The sequence below is a fragment of the Spermophilus citellus genome, assembly GCF_964194105.1.
Source record: "Spermophilus citellus genome assembly, chromosome: 7".
NCBI lineage: Eukaryota > Metazoa > Chordata > Mammalia > Rodentia > Sciuridae > Spermophilus > Spermophilus citellus.
The window spans coordinates 158,415,224-158,434,443 of NC_138188.1; the positions used below are offsets into that span (position 1 = coordinate 158,415,224).

At 40.9% G+C, this 19,220-nt stretch overlaps 1 long non-coding RNA gene across 4 annotated transcripts; it reads right to left on the minus strand.

Annotated features, from left to right (window-relative positions):
• Positions 1-9,357: 9,357 nt before the first annotated feature.
• LOC308653153 lies at positions 9,358-19,129 on the minus strand. Of its 4 annotated transcripts, XR_014022995.1 has the most exons (4): positions 18,661-19,129; positions 14,904-18,567; positions 13,646-13,756; positions 9,358-12,186 (listed from the first exon to the last, which is right to left on the minus strand). It is a non-coding gene; the product is annotated as an uncharacterized lncRNA (long non-coding RNA). The 4 variants fall into 4 exon arrangements; XR_014022996.1 differs by having other exon boundaries at positions 9,358-13,756; XR_014022997.1 differs by having other exon boundaries at positions 13,646-18,567.
• Positions 19,130-19,220: the final 91 nt, after the last annotated feature.

The window sequence follows — 19,220 nt, forward strand, 5'->3', positions numbered from 1 at the left end:
GCAGGCGTTGAGGCAGGAGGATCACAAGTTCGAGGTCAGCCTCAGCAATTTACCAAGATCTTGTTTCAAAAATTTTAAAAATGACTGGGAATGTAGCTCAGTGGAAGAGCATCTGTCTAGCATGTGTGAGGCCCTGGGTTCAATCCCCAGCACAAAAAAAGTCACCAAGGATGCCACTCCAATAATGGTTAGGAGATTATATATATAAACCATTATAATTATATATATAATCTCCTAACCATTAGAGAGAGAGAGAGAGAGAGAAAGAGAGAGGATGAGGCTGACTTCTCTGACACATCCTTCTTTTGCTGGCTCACAAAAAGTAATCCTGCTGATGAACTTCATTATCTGAAGCAGAATCTTGCCAATACCACAAGCTGAAACCCATTAGAAACATCTGCACTTTCACCAGACCCTCTAGCAAACCTAGCTACAGCCCTATAATTTTCAACTCTCCAGCCACTTTTCTCTAGGGGGCAGCCTGGGAAAGCATGCATTTCAGTTTGTTGCCACATTGTTTCCTGTTTGTTAGTTTTAACCAGTCTTACTGTGGTAGGAGGAAAAAGTGTTTTCCCTGTGTTATGTCTCTTCTTGGACTTTTCTACTAAAGAAGGAATTACAAAACAGCTAAACATTTATCATCAAGTTTAATGAAAATCTGTAAAATTCTGTATTGATGATCACGTTATTTTAAACATACAATTGATAATATCTGAGATATAATACATGCTTTACTAAGGCTCAAAGTAAAAGATTTAATGACTTATTTTTAATTTTTTATTGCCTTTTTCATTTCTTTTTACCTTGTCATGGGGCTGATTAAGACATATATTTTGTGAGGATATGTGATATTATATATCATACGTACTATAATAATGTGTCACCCCTTACCCATTAGCAGTGGCTTCCATTTCTCCCTTCTCCCATTCCCTGTCAATCACTGATCTGCTTTCTATTTCTGTGGGATTCTCTGTGCTGGGCATTTCATGTAACTGGAAACATACAATATGTGGTCTCTGTGTTGGGCTCTTTCACTTGGCAGTTGTCAGGCTGCATCTGTGTTGTATCATGTGTCAGTGCTTCATTCGTTTCTTTTCATTTTGTTTTGGTACCAGGGATTGAACCCAGGGGCGCTTAACATCTGAGCTTCATCCTCAGTCTTTATTTACTTTTTATTTTGAGACAGAGTCTAAGTTGCTTAGGGCCTCACTAAGTTGCCGAGCCTGGCCTTGACCTTGTAATCCTCCTGTCTGAGCCTCCCTTCCCCCATAAAAGCAAAGGTGTTGAGTAATATTCCATTGTGTGGATATACCAGATTTTACTCATCCATATGTTTAGCTCTTATAAACAATACTCCCAGGATCATTTGTATGCAAGTTTTTGTGTGGACACATGTCTTCACTTCCTTTGGTAATGTACTTTCCAGTGGGATTGCCTGATCACATGGTAACTGTTCAATCAAGGAACTGCCAAACTGTTCACCAGGGCAGCTGCCCTCTTGACATTCCCACCAGCACTGTAGGAAATTTCCAGCTTTCCTTATCCTTTTTTTTAATATTTATTTTTCAGTTTTCGGCGGACACAACATCTTTGTTTGCATGTGGTGCTGGGCCGCACGCATGCCAGGCGAGCGCGCTACCGCTTGAGCCACATCCCCAGCCCTCCTTATCCGTAATAAGACTTTCATCCCCTGTATTTCCGGTGATAGCTGTCTTTGTGGGTATGACTTGGTTTTGATTTGTATTTCCCTAATAATGCATGATGTTGAGCATCTTTCATGGGCTTCTAGGTCATTTGGGCATCTTCTTTGGTATAATGTGTATTATAATCCTTTGTCCATTTTCTAACAGGTATTTGCCCTCTCGTTTTGAGTCATAACAATTCTTTACATATTTTGGATACTAGACCCTTACCAGACATATGGTTGGCAAATATTTTCTCTCATTTTGTGGTTGGACAAAACTTCTTTTGGGTGAATGTTAATTTAATGATAACTGGATAGCATATAAATTTTTGATTAAAAAAAAACAAGGTTGGGGTTGGGGCTCAGTGATAAAGTGCTCATCTTGCACATATGAAACACTGGGTTCGATCCTCAGCACCACATAAAAATAAATAAATAAAATAAAGGTATTGTGTCCATCTACAAGTTAAAAAAAAATACTAAAAAAAAAAAAAAAAGCCAGGATTTCTCATAGCCTCCATGGTCCCTTTGCACATCCCTGGGCTGGGCTGCTTGCTCTGACCGGGGAGACCATTTTGCCTTGGTGACAGCATTGTGCTTACGTAGTCACCCACATAGACTCGATTTCTATATAGTCCAGTTATCTTGACTCAGAGGAAATTTTGTTCCAAGTAAGGAAATAGGTATTTGTTTTGCAAATGTTTGTCATTGGCCAAAAAGTGATAGCATCTTGTAGATGGGCCAGCAGGCCCTAGGATACCCACCTCCTTTCTCCCCACTGGAATGTTCCTCTGCACTGAGCACAGAGATTTTCAGTAAAGGAATCTTCATGAAAGAACAGAATACCTGTTATCAAGGAAGCCTACAAAAGTTAGAAATGTGCACCCCCACGGCCCAGGGAATGTGCTTTTCATGACTCAGAATTAAATTCTGGTGGGCTTCATAAAAAAGAACTTGAGACTATCTTAGATAGATGTTACAGTAAGGCATAAAATTGCTCTCTGGAATTATATACATGATCACTATTTCTCTTTATATTCCAAAGGTCTATTTGAAGAGTATATTGAAAAAATATGATTTCTTAGAAGAAAATTCATAGCAATTTTTTTAATAAATATTATTATGAAAACAATAAAGCCTTCCTTTTTCCTTCTAAGCTGGTTTTTCAATGTAAACTCTAATGAATAACAATACACTGATAGAAAATTGCAGATGTCATAAGCTTGGTATATTTTTGCAAGTTAAGACACTCATATAAACACAGCCATTTCCCTAGGATGACCCCTCGTTCTCCCTTCTAAATCTCCACTCCTGCCAACACTGCAGATTTGATTTGCTGGTTTTGAACTTGGTATTGATGAATTCAAACGGTATGTGCTCTTGTTTCTGGCTTCTTGCTCTAATATGTTTGTAAGAATTGTCTGTATTATAATGCGAAATTGTGGATAGCTCATCCACTGATTGATGGAGCTCCATGTGAATACACAGCATTCTCTCATTCTTCTGTTGATGAATATTTGGCTCCTTTCCCACTTGATGGATACTAGAAAACACTGCTTTGGCCTGTCCTATCTATGGCTGTTAGTGGACACATGGGCCTTTCTGCTGATGTGTTGCTAGGAGTAGAAGCAAGAGAACCATTTTTGTAAGTCTACCTTACAAAAGCTTTGGTGTCCTCTAGACAGAAAATAACTTGAGAATTGGGGAGATGTGAGCATGGACCAAGAAGTTCCAGAAGAAAAGAATGAGGCTGTCAAAAAGGTCACTCTCTTCTGTGAGGCCTTTGAAAATCAGTTTGAGCTTAGAGGTGTCGTGGGGGCCAGCAAGTGACCATGGTCATAAGACTCCTCGTTCTTGCTGAACTGGCATCTTGAAACAGGATTTAGGCTTACTTCATTTGGGAATGGGCTGTGAAAAGGAAATGAGAAAGGAGACCCAGGACACTTAATCCCATAGAGGATCCTGCAGAAGTCTAGAATTCTCTTCTGAGGTTCCATCAAGTTTTTAGGAACTTAGCCAGGCTCCAGTGGGCTCTCATACTCATCCCTTGACACACCAAGAAAACCCCAGTCACAGAAAGCATCACTTCTGAGAACCGAACCCCTGTCTTATAAGAGTCCCTCTTCCTGGCCTCCTCTCCTCTGGCTGGGACAGCTTCCTTCACAAGACTGACTTGCACTGGCCACAGGCCACCTGTCACCACTCCTACCGGTTTCTATGGTGCAGCCCTGCTGTGCTGATTACAGAATTTACTGAGATTTCCACTATTTGATTTTGTGTGTTGAACAATCAACTGAGCTTTTGTTTGATTGGTTAAGCGGTTTGTTTTTTTCTGTGATAGGAAGATGCTATATCCCAGCAAGAGGAAAATTGTCCTTCACAGAAACACCAGAGGGAGGATTTATCACTTCCTGCAGTCTGAATCATGCAGCGTGACTCATTTTTATAGAATTGCTAGTGAAAGATCAAGGCACTTCTTTTAGTTGTTGATGGGCCTTTATTTAATTTATTTATATGCAGTGCTGAGAATTGAACCCAGTGCCTTGTACCACTGTGCTACAACCCCAGCCCCCATCAATGCACTTTTGATGATCATTAAAATAATGGATATTAAAACACTGAAAATGGTTTTGACTTCCTTAGAAGAGGATTGTTGGCAAATCTAAAATGCAATCTATTTATTTATTTTTCTTTCCTTTCCTTTTTTTGTCATTTTTAATGGTGAGAACATCTGAATCCTATAAGCCATTTGAAATATACAATATGCTATTATTAATTACATTTCCCTTGCTGTGCAATAGATCACCCTTATTCCTTGTGAGGCATTGTGTTCTTTGACCATGGTCTCCCTGCTTTTCCAAACTTGACCTCTGTTCAGTTGTTTTAGATTCCTTGGTATAAAACTTAACATAAAGTGCTTGCCTTTCTGTGTCTGGCTTATTTCAAATAACGTATGTTCTCTGGTTCCATCCATGTTGTTGAAAATGACAGAATTTCCTTCTTTTTTAAGGATGAATACTATTCTGTTATGTATATGTCACCTTGTCTTTATCCATCTATCTGTTGATGGATACCTAGTTGATTTCATAACTTGGCTATTGTGAAAGTTCTACATTGAACATGGGAATACAGATATCACCTTGACATACTGACTCCAAATCTTTTGTGTAAATACTCAGTAGTGGGATTGCTAGGTCACAATTTTAAAAAGGTGAATAGTAAATATTGGAAGGGATATGCATCAACTAGAACCTTTGTACATTGCTGGTAGGCACATAAAATGGCACAACCACCTTGGAAAACAGATGGCAGATTCATTAAAAAGTTAAATACATGCAATCCCAGCAACTTGAAAGGCTGAGCAGGAGGACTACAAGTTCAAAGCCAGCCCCAGCAATTTAGCAAGACCCTGACAATTTAGAGACCCTGTCTTAAAATAAAAATAAAAAGAACTAGAAATGTGATTCAGTGGTTAAGTGCCCCTGGGTTCTATCCCCAGCCCTGAAAAAAAAAAAAAAGTTATAGAAAAATTTACCATACAACCTAGCAGCTCCACTCCTAGGAATATACCCAGGAGAAATGAAAACATTTGTCCACACAGAGACATTTAAACAGATGTCCACAGAAACTCTATTCATAATCTGAAACTGGAAACAATCCAAATATGCATCAGCTGGTGAATGGATATGTGAAATGTGGTATAGTAATCCCCCCCCATTAAAGGTTTTATGTTCCATGGTTTTAACTACCTGCAGTCAAGCATAATCCAAAAATATTAAATGGAAAGTTCCACAAATAAACAGTTTGTAAGTTTTCAGTTCTGTTCTAGCGTTGTGCTTTCATGCACTGTTATTAGTAGTACTGTTCCGAGTACAGTGATGAAATCTCATGCTGTCCTGCTCTGATATGAACCATCCCTTTGTCCAGTGTGTCCATGCTGTATATGCTACCTGCCCATTAGTCACTCAGTGGCCATCTCAGTTGTCAGGTTGACTGTTGTGGTATGGCAGTGCTTGCATTTGGTGTTCAGTACTAACTGGGGTTTCAGGCATCCACTTAGAGGGTCTTCAAAGGTGTCCTCTGAGGATAAGGATGGACTAGAGTATATTAGTGGTCTAATGGGGTATTAATCAACAACAAAAAGAAATGAAGTATTGATAGATGCTAAAACGTGAAAACATTATGCTAAGTGAAAGAAATCAGACATAATAGATGAGACAGTGTGATTCCATCTGCAAAAAAAGTCAACAAAAGGCAAATTTAGAGCAACAGAAAGCAAAACAGTGGTTGCTTAGACCTGGGAGTGGGAGTGAGATTAGCTATAGATGAGCAAATAGAAGCTTTTTGAGGCGAAGGACATGTTCTAAAACTGCATTATGGTGATTGATTGTTGCCCAGTTCTAGAAGTTTATGAAAATCTTTAAATTGTATGTGTCAATAAATGAATATATAATATATAAATTACTCCACAAAAAGTTATTTTTAAAAAGCTTAGACACTTAATAATAACAACATCCAATTCTTTTTCTTCTCTTTTTTTAAATATTTATTGTTTAGGTGTAGATGGGCACAACACAATGCCTTTATTTTTATGTGGTGCTGAGGATCGAACCTGGATCCCGCCCATGCTAGTCGAGTGCTCTATCGCTGAGCCACAATCCCAGCCCCCTAATTCTTTTTCTTTAGCCACTGAGCCATGAAAGAAATAGTGTAATTGTGTGTGTGTGTGTGTGTGTGTGTGTGTTCAAAATTTAAATATTTAAAAGTAACCCAAAGGAAAAAGTTCTGAAAAAAAAAAACGAAAGAAAGAAAAAGCATTTAGTTTCTTAAGTGACACTTCTTAGTTTCGATTCTCTTGGGTTTATTCATCAAATCCTGTCTTCTGAAGACAGGCACTCATGACCTCTGAGCCATCCATCACACAAAGGTAAAGAGGTCCCAGGTGTACTTTTAGGATAATGAGTTCAATTCCAAAGTAAAACACCCAGGGAAGACCAGGTGCCCAGACCCAGGCCATCTTTAGACAAGATCTTTCTGTCTTGTGTTCAAAGCACATTTCTCAAATGACTTTTCCTCAAGATGAGGTTGTTAAAGAATATGTTAGGGTCAGTACCCAATTTAAGTTAGGTGTTAAGACATGGGCTTTGGAGACCAATAATACCAAGCAGTAGTGGTCCCTGCTGTTGTAATCTGGGCCCTCCAAGTACATCAAACACTTCACTTGGAAATTCAGTGGTTTTATATAGCTTTCTACAACAGTATATCGGTTTCCTACTATACAGTCACCACACAGGTCATTAAAAGACAGTTAAACATTTTTATTTAAAAATACATTTCTTATCAACACAACAGATACGGACAAACAAGCAAATCATAAGTGCTTTTTACATTTTCATATAACACACCTTCCACAACACCAGCTGCTTCCCTTACTCTTCTCCTCAAAGGTAACCACTATTCTAAATTCTTTTTTTTTAAATATTGTTCAGATTTTATTGACGGCATTGTTGATTTAGACCATTTCAAAGCAACTATATATTCTAACTTGCAATCCTATAAATTAGTTTGCCCAATTTTGATTTCATATAAATGGTATCAATCATGTAGCATGTATTCAATTTTGCCTGTTTTTTTTTTCACTTGACACTGTACATAAGAGTCACCCATTGTTCTGTGGCATTCTGTTGTAGGAATATATCACTATTTATTTATCCATTCTATTGTTAACGTACATTTGGATTGCTTCCAGCCTTTTGGCTATTAAGAATAATAATGCAATGAACATTTTTATGTCTTTTGTGCACATTTCTGCTGAGTATATCTAGGAGTGTTCCTGGGTCACAGGGTATGTGTATGGTTAGTTTTAGTATAAATCATTTTATTTTGCTAAAATCTCAAAAGCCTCTTGAAGTGGTTTCAGTGTAAACATGCCTAAATGCAGAATTTCCCCCAATATAAACACACATCCATTCCCCTTCAGAGCTGACTTGAGCAAACACTGTTCTAGGCAGCACAATGGAAGATCAGTCATGGAGCTGCCGAGCCACACCCCACAGAGGTCCTCCAGGGAAGGCATCACCACTGACCGGCTCAGCCCTGGAGAAATGTGCCCCGTAGGGGTTTCCTGGCATCTCCACAGCCCCCCTGGGTGGAGTCTGAATGAACATAGCTTTGGCTCAAAGAAAACATTGTTTCTCCAATTTCCCCCTAAAGTCTGGAATCAGTTTACTTTTCATAAATAATAATAATAATAATAATAGCAGCTCTCCTTTGTCCTAGTCCATCTCTGACATCCAAATCCACACCAGGGGACTGTGGTTCTGCCCCACCTCTGCCAGTAAGGTGTTTTCAAGACACTGAACATTTGGCAGGTTTGCCTCCAAGTAACCAAACTTCCTATGGGACTTCCATGTGAATTTTGCTTCTTGGTCTCAGGACTGGGTGTCCCCCTGTTTTTGGAGACTTTCTATGAAAACAAGGATCCCTTTGGTTTGCTGCCTACCTATGGAAGTGGAGGATCCTGAGACCTCAAGAGCTTTTCCCCGCTCCTGGACCAGGCTGGAGGAGGGCTGTATTTGTGCCTTCAGCTTCTTTTTGTTCTGATTCCTTCTGTAGTTTCTCGGTATTTTCCAAATCTGGGACACTTGTTAGCATGCAGAAGCAGCAGCCTCTTGAACAGTACCCAAGGTGTCTCTGAATTTACATGATAAGCAAATGACACCTTTTGCATCTTTTCTGCCACAGTCTGGTGCTCCAACCAGAGCAGCAGCAATCCCAGCTCTTAGCATTCAGAAGACTTACTGGATCCTCCTTACCGACCATTTTGGTTGGCTTTAAAAATTGCCACAACTTCTGACATTCTTATTTGCTATTAGTAGAGAAGAAATTATATTTGCCAAGCTCAGATGGGCTTCTCGAATTTGGTCATACTTTTCATGCTTTGATAAACTATGGACATGTCCCAAAATGTGATTTGTGAAAAAACTTGTTACAGCATTTGTCAAGTGGCAAATATTCAATGGAAAGAGAGAGAGAACAACTAATCACCAACGAGCTTGGGTTTAAAGGGGAAAGAGATTATTTTGGGTCCTATGTTTTGGGGATACCATTTAAAAACTGTCATGTGGTGCATAAGATATAATACAATGAATACAAATTCACTTGGCATAACTAGGCAACACCAGCTGGGAGAGCTTTATCAAGAGGTCCCCCAGGCCAACCAATTCTTCTCAGTTTTTAGGGTTAGTTTTGCAGATATTCAGGACAGTCTAAACATGGGTGACTTAGCTTTCTATTGTTGTCGTTTCCGTTTTTACCCATTAATTCATTTTTTAGAGCCACTGTACTGAGATGGAATTCATATACTCCCTGATTTACCATATAAATTGTACAATTTACTGTTCTCTAGGATTTTCACATTCGTGTGTAAAACCATCCCCACATCAGCTGTAGAACATTCCATCATGTCCAAAAAGAACTCCCTTATCATTTAGTCATCAGCCCTCCTATGGCCCTACCCCAGTCCTCAAAGAGCCAGGAATCTACTTTTTAAAATTTTTCTTTTCTTTTGACCTCAGGGACCCTCTACCACCAAGCTACATCCCCAGTCTTTCTATTATTTATTTATTTATTTATTTATTTATTTATTTATTTATTTATTTATTATTATTATATTTTTGGTACTGGGGATTGAATCCAGGGGCACTTAACTACTGAGCCACATCCCCAGCCCCTTTTTTTTTTTTTATATTTTACTTAGAGACAGGCTCTTACTGAATTGCTTAGGGCTTTGCTAAGTGGCTGAGGCTGGCTTTGAACTTGTGATCCTCCTGCCTCAACCTCCCAAGCTGCTGGGATTACAGGCGAGCGTCACTGTGCTCAGCTTTATTATTTATTTTAACACAGAGTTCTGCTAAATTACCAAGGCTGGTCTTGAACTTGCAAGAGTCCAGAGTAGCTGGAATTACAGGCAGGTACCATCTGTATGTGTGCCAGGCACGAATGTGCGTTTGGTCTTTGTAATTATCCTCATTCTTGACTTTCATGTGAATGGAATCATATACTTTACAGCCTTTTGTCACTGGTTCTTTCATAAGCATGATGTTTTGAAGGTTCACACAACTTGAAGCATTTATCAGTACACTGTTCCTGTATCTGGCTGAATAATATGCATTGCAGGAATATGCCACATGTTGTTATTCATTTTTCCACTCTTTTTTTTTTTTTTTTTTTTTTTGGTGCTGGGGATTGAACCCAGGGCCTTGCACATGCAAGGCAAGCACTCTACCAACTGAGCTATATTCTCAGCCCAGATTTGTCCACTCAGCCTTGGTTGTTGGATAGCTTCTTGAATTTTATTCTGATTTGCAATGCTGTTATTCATAAGCAGGAGCTTGTCCTTGCAAACAGTGGCTGAGGTTTAACAAAAGTATTCTCGAGGGACCTGTGAGTGTATGTGTACTTCTTCATTTGCCTTCTGCCAAAGAAAAGCATTCTGGCCTAAATACTGGATTTTCTATGTGTGTTCCTCTTCTAATTCTTGAATCCTGCATAAGAGCAAATGCCTCCAGGGCCGGCCCTTGTTTAAATGAAATGCTGAAACCATTTCCCTCCCTCCTTCTTCCCACTCTTCAAGCAGCTTTTTTTTTTTTTTTTTTTAAGAAAATTGACCTTGAAAATGACACGATTATTTTTCTGCACACAAAAGAAGGCCACAAAGCTCATCCCATCCTGACAGTTTCTCTGCTGTCAGTTATTTCAGTTACCAAAATACTGTCGGTATAATCTGACCTCCACCTAGCTCATCACCTCATCAGCCATCATTGTCACCTCAGCCATCTCAGCAGTCTTTTCCGTCTTTGTCTTATGCAGTCAACAAAACATTCAAAACGTGACCGGGAGACAGCATTAAATAAATCTTCCCTCCTGTAAGTTGATTTTCTCAGGTATTTTGTCACAGTGGCAAAAGCTGTCTAACACAGTTCCTGTAATCAAATACTTGAGAAAAATCAACTTATTAGGAGGAAAAGTTTATTTCAGCTCATCATTTCAGAGGGTTTGGTCCATGCTGTCTTGACCCCATTTCCTTTAGACCTGTGGCAAGGCAGGACATCGTGATGGAGAGTAAGTGCTGAAGCAAGCTACTACCCCACGGCAACTGGGACACAGAGAGAGGAACAGGAGGAGCTAGGGTTCCAGTGTCCCTTTCAAGGGCACACCCACAGCCACCTAACTTCCTTCCACTATGTCCCACCCCCTGAAACTTCCACCATCTCCCAATAGCTCCAAGGGTTGGAGGTAATACACGGATCCTTGGGAGATAATTATCTAAAACACAGCAGGTATAGTAAAAGTAACAAAAAATTTTCCAAATAGCTTCTAAATAGTCAAGACCCCAGGGACTGGGACCGTGCCTTTTCTTTATTATCCCCTGACCTAGTTGTTATTTGGTGTACCATCTCTTCAAAATTCAAGTCCAAATAAAAGAAAACATTGTTTCTTATTAGTCAAAGAAGTACCATGATTTATGTAGATTGGCAGTGACATCCAACCTCATAATAGGTTTTTTTTATTCTGGCAACTTCTCCAGAAAAGAAAGAGATTCACCTGTAATTTTGGCATCAGCCTGTGAAGAATTCTTATTAATGCTTTCATTTGTCCTGCTGCAGAACTTTTTTAGAGCATATACCCAATAGTTCTCTCTTCTCTGGAGATCATCACTCAGTTCACAAGCAAAGCCATTCTGGTCACTGACTGAGCCTATAACTGAAGCACTGAGGAGCTGGGGATGGAGAGAATTTGGCCTTAGGGAGTGGAGTAACTGGTCTGCAGAGATGAAATGAAACGGATGTGGTCAGAGGAGGAAAGATAAGCAGACAGGAGTTCTGTTAGCTCATTCTTGGTTCCTTTGAATTTCTGATGCCCAGCAGCCTCCTTGCTCTGGGTGGCATGAGAGATTGTTGTGTCTTTTTCTTTTTTCTTTCCTTCTTTCTTCTTCTTCTTCTTTCTTCCCCTTAATTACTAATGAGCAACATTCCCAGCCCTTTTTTTTATTTTTAATTTTGAGAGAGTCTTGCTAAGTTGCTGAGAGTCTTGCTAAGTTGCTGAGGCTAGCCTTGAACATGTGATCCTCCTGCCTCAGCCTCCCCAGTCACTGGAACAACATTTCCTCTTCCTCATTCCTGAGTGTGACTTATTGGTTGATCCTTTTGGGCAGCCTTGTAGCACTCAAGGTGGCAGGGGCATCAAGGTGGGGTGATCTCATTCAAAAGCTGGGGTGCCTGAGGAGAAAATGACTCACAGATCCAATTAAGACCCTGAGCGGAGGCAAGACTCACTTTCTACTTGACACATTACAGAGGCAGCATTGGTGGTGAGCCACAGAGCTGTGAGCGCAGTCCAGGTGCAGCCTGTGTTGGGCCTGAGGACTTCAGGTTTCAGAGAGCAGAAAGTACATCTTGAGAGGTGGCATGTGTGAAGAAACCTGATTTCTGTCTCCTGGGCTGTCAGAAAAAGCACCTCCTATAAGTTGGCTACTTAAATAAGTCTTAAGCAAATTCCTAAGTAATCACAGGCTGTCATCTACCCATGGTCTGTCATTTCTCTGCACTTATTTCATTATTCTGAAAATGATGTGGAAGACTCACTATCGCTTTCTTGAATAATTGAAGCATGGCAAGCATAAAACGCATATTAAAATAAATAAGTAGGTTATCAGCACTCTATGTTGACAAGCGAAAGGTTAGTTTGCTGATAGGAATGTAAAACTGAGGTTACAATCTCAGCAAGAGCTTTTATGAAATTTATATTCTTTTAAAAATATTTCTAGTTGTAGATGGACACAATACCTTTATTTTGTTTATTCAGTTTTTAAAAAATGTGGTGCTGGGGATTGAACCCAGTGTCTCACACATGCTAGGCAAATGCTCTACCACTGAGCCACAACTCCAGCCTGAATTTTATCTCTTTATGTCTCTAAGAATATCTTTCTTCAGAATATCATGAGAAATAAAGACAGAGACTTTTATATGAGAATATTTTTCATTATGACATTTGTAAAAATGAAAATTTAAACTCATCCTTGAAGTCTAATAAGAAGGACTTTGTGAAATAAATTATAGCACATCCATAGGAAGCAATATTATACCCTTATTAAGTATATAATGGCACAATATAATGTCTAAAAAATGAGGCACACTTAATTGTATTTACAGTATGATATCATTACTTGTTAACTACTTACACACAAATAAACACACAAACTTAGAAGGTTTTATATCAGACTTTTAAGAGCAATTGTCTTTGGGTGATGGCTTAGGGGTGATATTAGCCATTTTTTTTTGTTTATTCTCTGTGGTTTTAAAATGATCTACAATATTTTTTTTTTTACTTAAAATAAATGAGTCTTATAAATGAATAATGAAAGTATCTTAAAAATCAGTCATCAGTTACTATTCCATATTCATTTTTATGTAGATTTAAAATTCTCTCATCATGTAATAAACTTTGCCAATATCTGGCCAACTTTTAATCAAGAACATTTCTGGTGTAGTCTATTGCCCACAGCGTGTGTGGTTGATGGATTTCGTCCGTGCCTTTCAATCACATAAGCTATTTGACTCATGACATTGTCACGATTAACCCAACACGAAAATTCTGATTTAGTTGTTGAAGTGATGACCACTAATCCTGTCGGTGACAAGAAAGTCCTGATAAGGACGGACTGAGGGGGTGAAAAGGAGGGCAAGTTTGGGGATTTAACTTCCCTGAAACCCTTTTCTTTGAAAGGTTGGACATCGGATCCGATATTGTTTACTTCAGATCTTTGCACAAATCATTCCATGGGCCTCTTTGGGAGGGAAGGGGTTAAATCTAGAAGCAGTGCTTGATTTAGGATTTGTTTTGGAACCATTTATCTGTTGGACTGCTGACAACAATCAACAATCAACATTTTCTAAATACCTGAAGGAATGAAAGTAGATTGTTATCCAGCAAGAAAGTGGCGGAGGCAACTTGGTATCTCTCTATGTTCATTTAGATGACTGTTTGAGTAAGAAAACCAAAACGCCAAAACTAAAAAAAAAAAAAAATAATAACAACAGATAAAAGTTACTTATAAATTTGTCATGCATCCATCCTTGGTGTGTGGTCCTGTCCAGTGTCCAAGGTGGCCTACGGAAGACCTTTATTTTGTAAAAGAAAGTTCAAAAAGGCAAAGATATCATTGACTTAGACCAAACATTCACTAACTTCTGCAAATGGATTGTCAATAGGCATTGGCATATTTTCCTTATTTTGGCCAGGAGAAGGGGTAGAGTTATTCTCAAGGTTAAGTAAAGGTCATCTCTCTCTGCCATACTGCCAGAGACGAATGGCCCAAGCTGTCTGCTCACTGGTCAACTTGGGTACTCTCCCATAATTGTACTGGATAGGTAGTCAAGTGAAATGCCAGATTCATCACTGATAGAATCGCTGTCCTGGGTGACAATCCCTTAATTTGTGTGCCTTCATGGGCAATGGCCATCATTTCTAATTATCTTTTTGTCCTGTAGCGGTTCATCTATCTTTTAAACACTTCAAATTTAATCTTCATGTTAGATAAAGAGGGAAAATTTGCTGTGAAACCACGATCAGACTAGTTTCATAAACTTGAGTAATTTTAGGGAAAAAAAGCTTAAAGGACTCATCAAAATTTGAAAGTCAAAGGCAAATACTGATGGCTTTCTAGTCATTTATTATTATGACAGGATTTCCATGTGGATAATTCTAAATATTTAGGTCCTTAAACCATTTGTTTCCTAAAAATGTGAAAAACAGTTTACACCTCTTTTATGGCACCTTTGAAACAATTTAACCATAACACTTCTGATGATTCCAAATAGAACCTCTGATTTTTCCCCCGCTTTATATATAAACAACCATAGGCACTGGGGACCCAAGATCAATCAGACATGTCTCTGTGAAGGCAAATAAAATAGCCAAGGATGCTTTTGGAGCAGTGTGTGCAGAGCACTCTGAGTGCTGAGTCCTTCTGGGGTGCTGGGGAGCAGGAAAGGTACAGGGATCAGCAATGATAACCGTGGGTCAGGCTCTGGAAATTCTCAAGGTTTCTCCCACCAGAACCTGAGTCAACCCTTGGGATAATTGAGAGAGGTAACTTCCTCCACCTAATGGATGAGAAGACAGAGGTTTAGGGGTGAACTGTCTTCCAAGTCCTCACCTGCCAAGGAGGAGGTGAAGCAGGAACTTGAGAAATGATGTCCAGATCTGCTCTGATCGAAAGCTCAGCATCTTGACCATGCATGCTGTTTCCTACATAGAGAGGCAAAGTTGGAAAGGGCCCTGTGGGGAGTTAGTCCAGCCAAGCAGGGGTGACAGAGGAGCATGGAGTGGGGAACAGGCAGAGAGAGGAAAGACACTTCCTACCTACGAGGCCACACAGAAGTCCCAGACACTGGCTGACTGTGCCTGAAAACCATGCACTGCAAGATTGGGAGGGATTTTTCTTCTCTCCCTGTGGAAGGGACTGTTCTGAAAGCCCATCTACTTGCTCGCCTGTCCTGGTAGCTCAGCGGCACGTTTGGAAGGTTGACTTAATGGGTATGCCACTATTTCATTCCATGTCCCCTCTGACTGAACAGGCCTGTGGTTTCTCTTCTCTTGGGTTCTTCCTTAAAGTTCTCTTGAAGAGAAGTGGAAGAACAGTTCAGGCATCAAACCTCAGAGATAAGGCAGCCAAACAATGTCAAGACCGCTGTCCGTCCATCTTTTGTCCCACCTTTTTGAGCCAGGGCCCAGCAGCCCAGTGCTTTGGGGGGAAGGCAGCTACCTGCTCTTTACTTCCCTCTCCACTTGGACTACTAGTTCCTCCCACGGTATGTCTCGAGAGCTCTCCTGTGTACTGTTATTGAGCCAGGCTTGGGAATAAGGACAGGACAGACAGGGTCCCTGGCCTGGTGCAGCTTTTTGCACAAATGGGTCCATGTGAAATGACACTTGTGAGAGTCTCCACAGAGAGAGAAGGAGCTGCCTGTGAGACAGGGATTGGACTCACTCTGGAGAAACAGGAAAAGCTATTCTGAGGGAATTGAGGTCTGCAGGGAGGGCGAAGAGGTGGGAGAGGAGGAAGGCAGAAGCAAGATCCTAATTCCTAAATGTTTCAATTACACAGAAGAGGTAATTATGTTAAGAATTATGTTAAGGCACGGTGGTGCACACCTGTAATCCCAGCAGTTTGGGAGGCTGAGACAGGAGGGTCACGAGCCCAAAGCCAGCCTCAGCAAAGGTGAGGCGCTAAGAAACTCAGTGAGACTCTTGTCTCTAAAAACTAAAATTAAAAATAGGGCTGGGATAAGGCTGAGTGGTTGAGTGCCCCTGGGTTCAATCCCCAGTAACCGCCCCCAACCCCTGAAAAAAAATATGTTAAGAATCTCATCAGAAGGAAATTAGCCTGGTTTACCCAGGTGGGCCCTAAATCCAACAAGAAGTGTCCTCACAGGAGAGAGGCCCAGGGAAATTTGATATGCTCTGAGAAGAAGACCACACTGGGGTGAAGAGTGCAGCAGCCAGAAAGAAGTTGGGTAAGGCCAGGGTTCTCCCCTGGGTCGCTGGAGGGCACTCAGCCCTGCTCACACCTTGATGTCCCTGAAGCTTCTCAGACTTCTGACTTTCAGAACTGCAAGAGAATGCATTGCTGCTGTCGTAAGCCACTCAGCTCGAGGCCATTCGTTAGGGCCGCCCGGGCATTGATACAATGGTGGGCAAGAATTGATGGAGATGAAGCATGGGGTCCTGGGCAGTGGCAGGAGGAAAAGCCGGGGACATAGCAATGATCGCCATTACTTAAGGGCCAGCTGTGGGCCAGCACGGTATTAACCCTCTTGTTTATTTCATGTTTCTTAGTAGCCGGTACCTAAGTGTTGTTTTACAGATGGAGAAACTGAAGGTCAGAAAGGCAAGTACCCTACCAAAGGTCACACAGTGGATGGAGCTGGAATTTAAACTTAGAATGGATGGATGCCAAAACCAAACTCTTAACTTTGCTCCTTGGAGGTTGGCCATTTCTATGCATATTTATTCACTACTTGAATAAATATGTTGAACCTTCTTAGTATTCAAATTTACAAATTAAAAATTACATACCATTCCTTTACTTATTTTATTAGCAAAAGTGGGATGGGCAGTAATAACTGAGCCACTTCACAGTATTTTGCTCAGTTTTTGCTGCTAAAGATTCACCAAAGATGAAATATGGGTGTCTAGGGGCTGGGGATGTGGCTCAAGCGGTAGCACCCTTGCCTGGCATGCACGGGTCGCTGGGTTTGATCTTCAGCACCACATAAAAATAAAATAAAGATGTCGTGTCCACCAAAAACTAAAAAATAAATATTAAAAAATTCTCTCTTAAAAAAAAAGAAATATGGGTGACTTTCTTTCCCACTGTGAAGTTTTTCTTTGTGGGGGCAAGGAGTGGCAGTGTGTGTGTATGTCTGGGGAGAGGTGGGCTGGAGGGGCCAGTGAATAGCTTTTGTGCAGAGAAAGAGACTCTATAGCCCAGAGTTATCTCTACCCAGGCTTTTGGGTTTGGAGACCCACTATCTCTCAACATGTGGTCCATGTCCTACCCCCATCTGTCTCTGGGGATGCTGTTGAAAATGCAGGTCGCGGGGCCTTCCAGACTTACTAGACTTGAGAACCTGCATTTGCACAGCTTTGGGTGGTTCCTGGCCACTTCAAAGTGGAGAATAGACATGTGGGCCCCCTCCTGGCAATTAGCAATCTTTGTGCCTGATGAAGGGGCCTGTCTAGTTAGCCTTGGATTTGGCTCTGAGAGGATAACCCCAAATAACAATAGCTGAACCAAGATAGAAGCAAATTTCTCTCATGTCCAAGTCCAGGGATAGCTTGTTATGGTATGATGATAGGATTCAAGATCTCCCTTTTTGCTCTGCTACTGCATGGCTTCTTTCCTTAGGACACTCCATAGTCCAAGAGGATGCCTGCAATTTGCCATTAAACCCACATGCCAGGCAGTAGGAATGAGGATATAAAAAGGGTGTGTTCCACTTTTAAACATACTTTATAAATGCTCTACACACTTTTCCCCCTTCCCTCTTTGCATGTCCAAAAGAAACTGAGGTCTCCTCACTGTCCTGCTGCAAGGGACAGGGTTCTCTAGTCTGGGCTCCTACATGCCTCGTCTACTTTGATTGAAAGAGCATAAACAACCCAAAGGAGGGTGAGGAAGCCCCACAATAACATGATTCTGGAATCCTTGTAAACAATGGACAGTGGGGAATCAAAGTATATTTAGTTAGGTTTGGAAAAATGGAACACTGTGACATTTCATATACTTTGAATCTGAGAACCAAGGCAGCCCTGGTATGAGGGTCACTCCCAATGTTGGGGTACAGGGAGGGTGTAGAGAGGAAGCCTTTGGGAGATCTGTCCAGTATCATATATTAAGTGTCTTAGAAATCTTCAAGCTTATTGATCCTGGGATAATCCTGACATAAGGAACCTAGCCTAAGGACCCCATTTCACAAACTCACCCACACACATGTTTATTGTACTGTTTAATTGGGGCAAATGGAGACCAACCCCAGTGGCTGGTGTAGGGAGCCATTGCTTTTCTCCTCCTGTTTCTGTCTCTGTGACTGAACTACTTCTGCCTTCATAGAGATGCAGTGGGAAAGCCTCCTCTGCCATTTTCTTTCCCCCACTCTTTCCACCCTGGCAGGAGTGTGCTTACCCAGAGTGGCCCAGGCCACGGGTGACTGCACAGGAGTGGTCTGCTCTCCACCTGACCTCCCAGGATCCTGAGCAGCTGAGTGGCCATGTCTCCAGGTCTACAGGCCCAGATCTCCTCACCTCAATCTCCAGGTCTAGATTTAGGGGAGAAGGCATAATTTTGGCTTCAGGTTTATGTAGTATTTGAAAATCTGGCTCCATTAGTACTGAGGTGGACAGACACTTACATCTTGACAGACACTTATGTCCTTGATTGAGCTTTCCCAAGGACATGCTGACTCGTGGTGATTTCACTGAGAACAGTCAAAGGAGGTTTTATCAGAACATAAAGTGTCACATGGAGAGATGGGCCTCTTGGGACAGCCATATCAGCTGACACAGGCTGACAGAGAGGCCTATGATATGCTAGGGCCACATAAACAGACTTTAATAACACAAGCAGATCATTTGGTCAATGGTACACCTGAGTGACATCTGAGTCACCTTGACTTTGGCTGGCATCTTCCAACCTTGGACATATGGTTCCCCTGTGACTGTAATCTATACAAGCAAAGTTCAGGAATGCTAGGTTTGCAGAAATAGCCCAAGGCTGGTGTGGAACTATTGAACAATAACTTCTCATGTATCAAGTACATATAAAACTTGGTTTATAAATGTATTTGTTAAAGAACCATAATTTTATTCTTTATAAGGCCATCATTTCTAACTCCGAGACTCCTTTGTTAACAGAGGTTTCCATCGTATCTCTGGCACTCTTGAGGCTCACTTGGTAACAAGGCATAGGGCA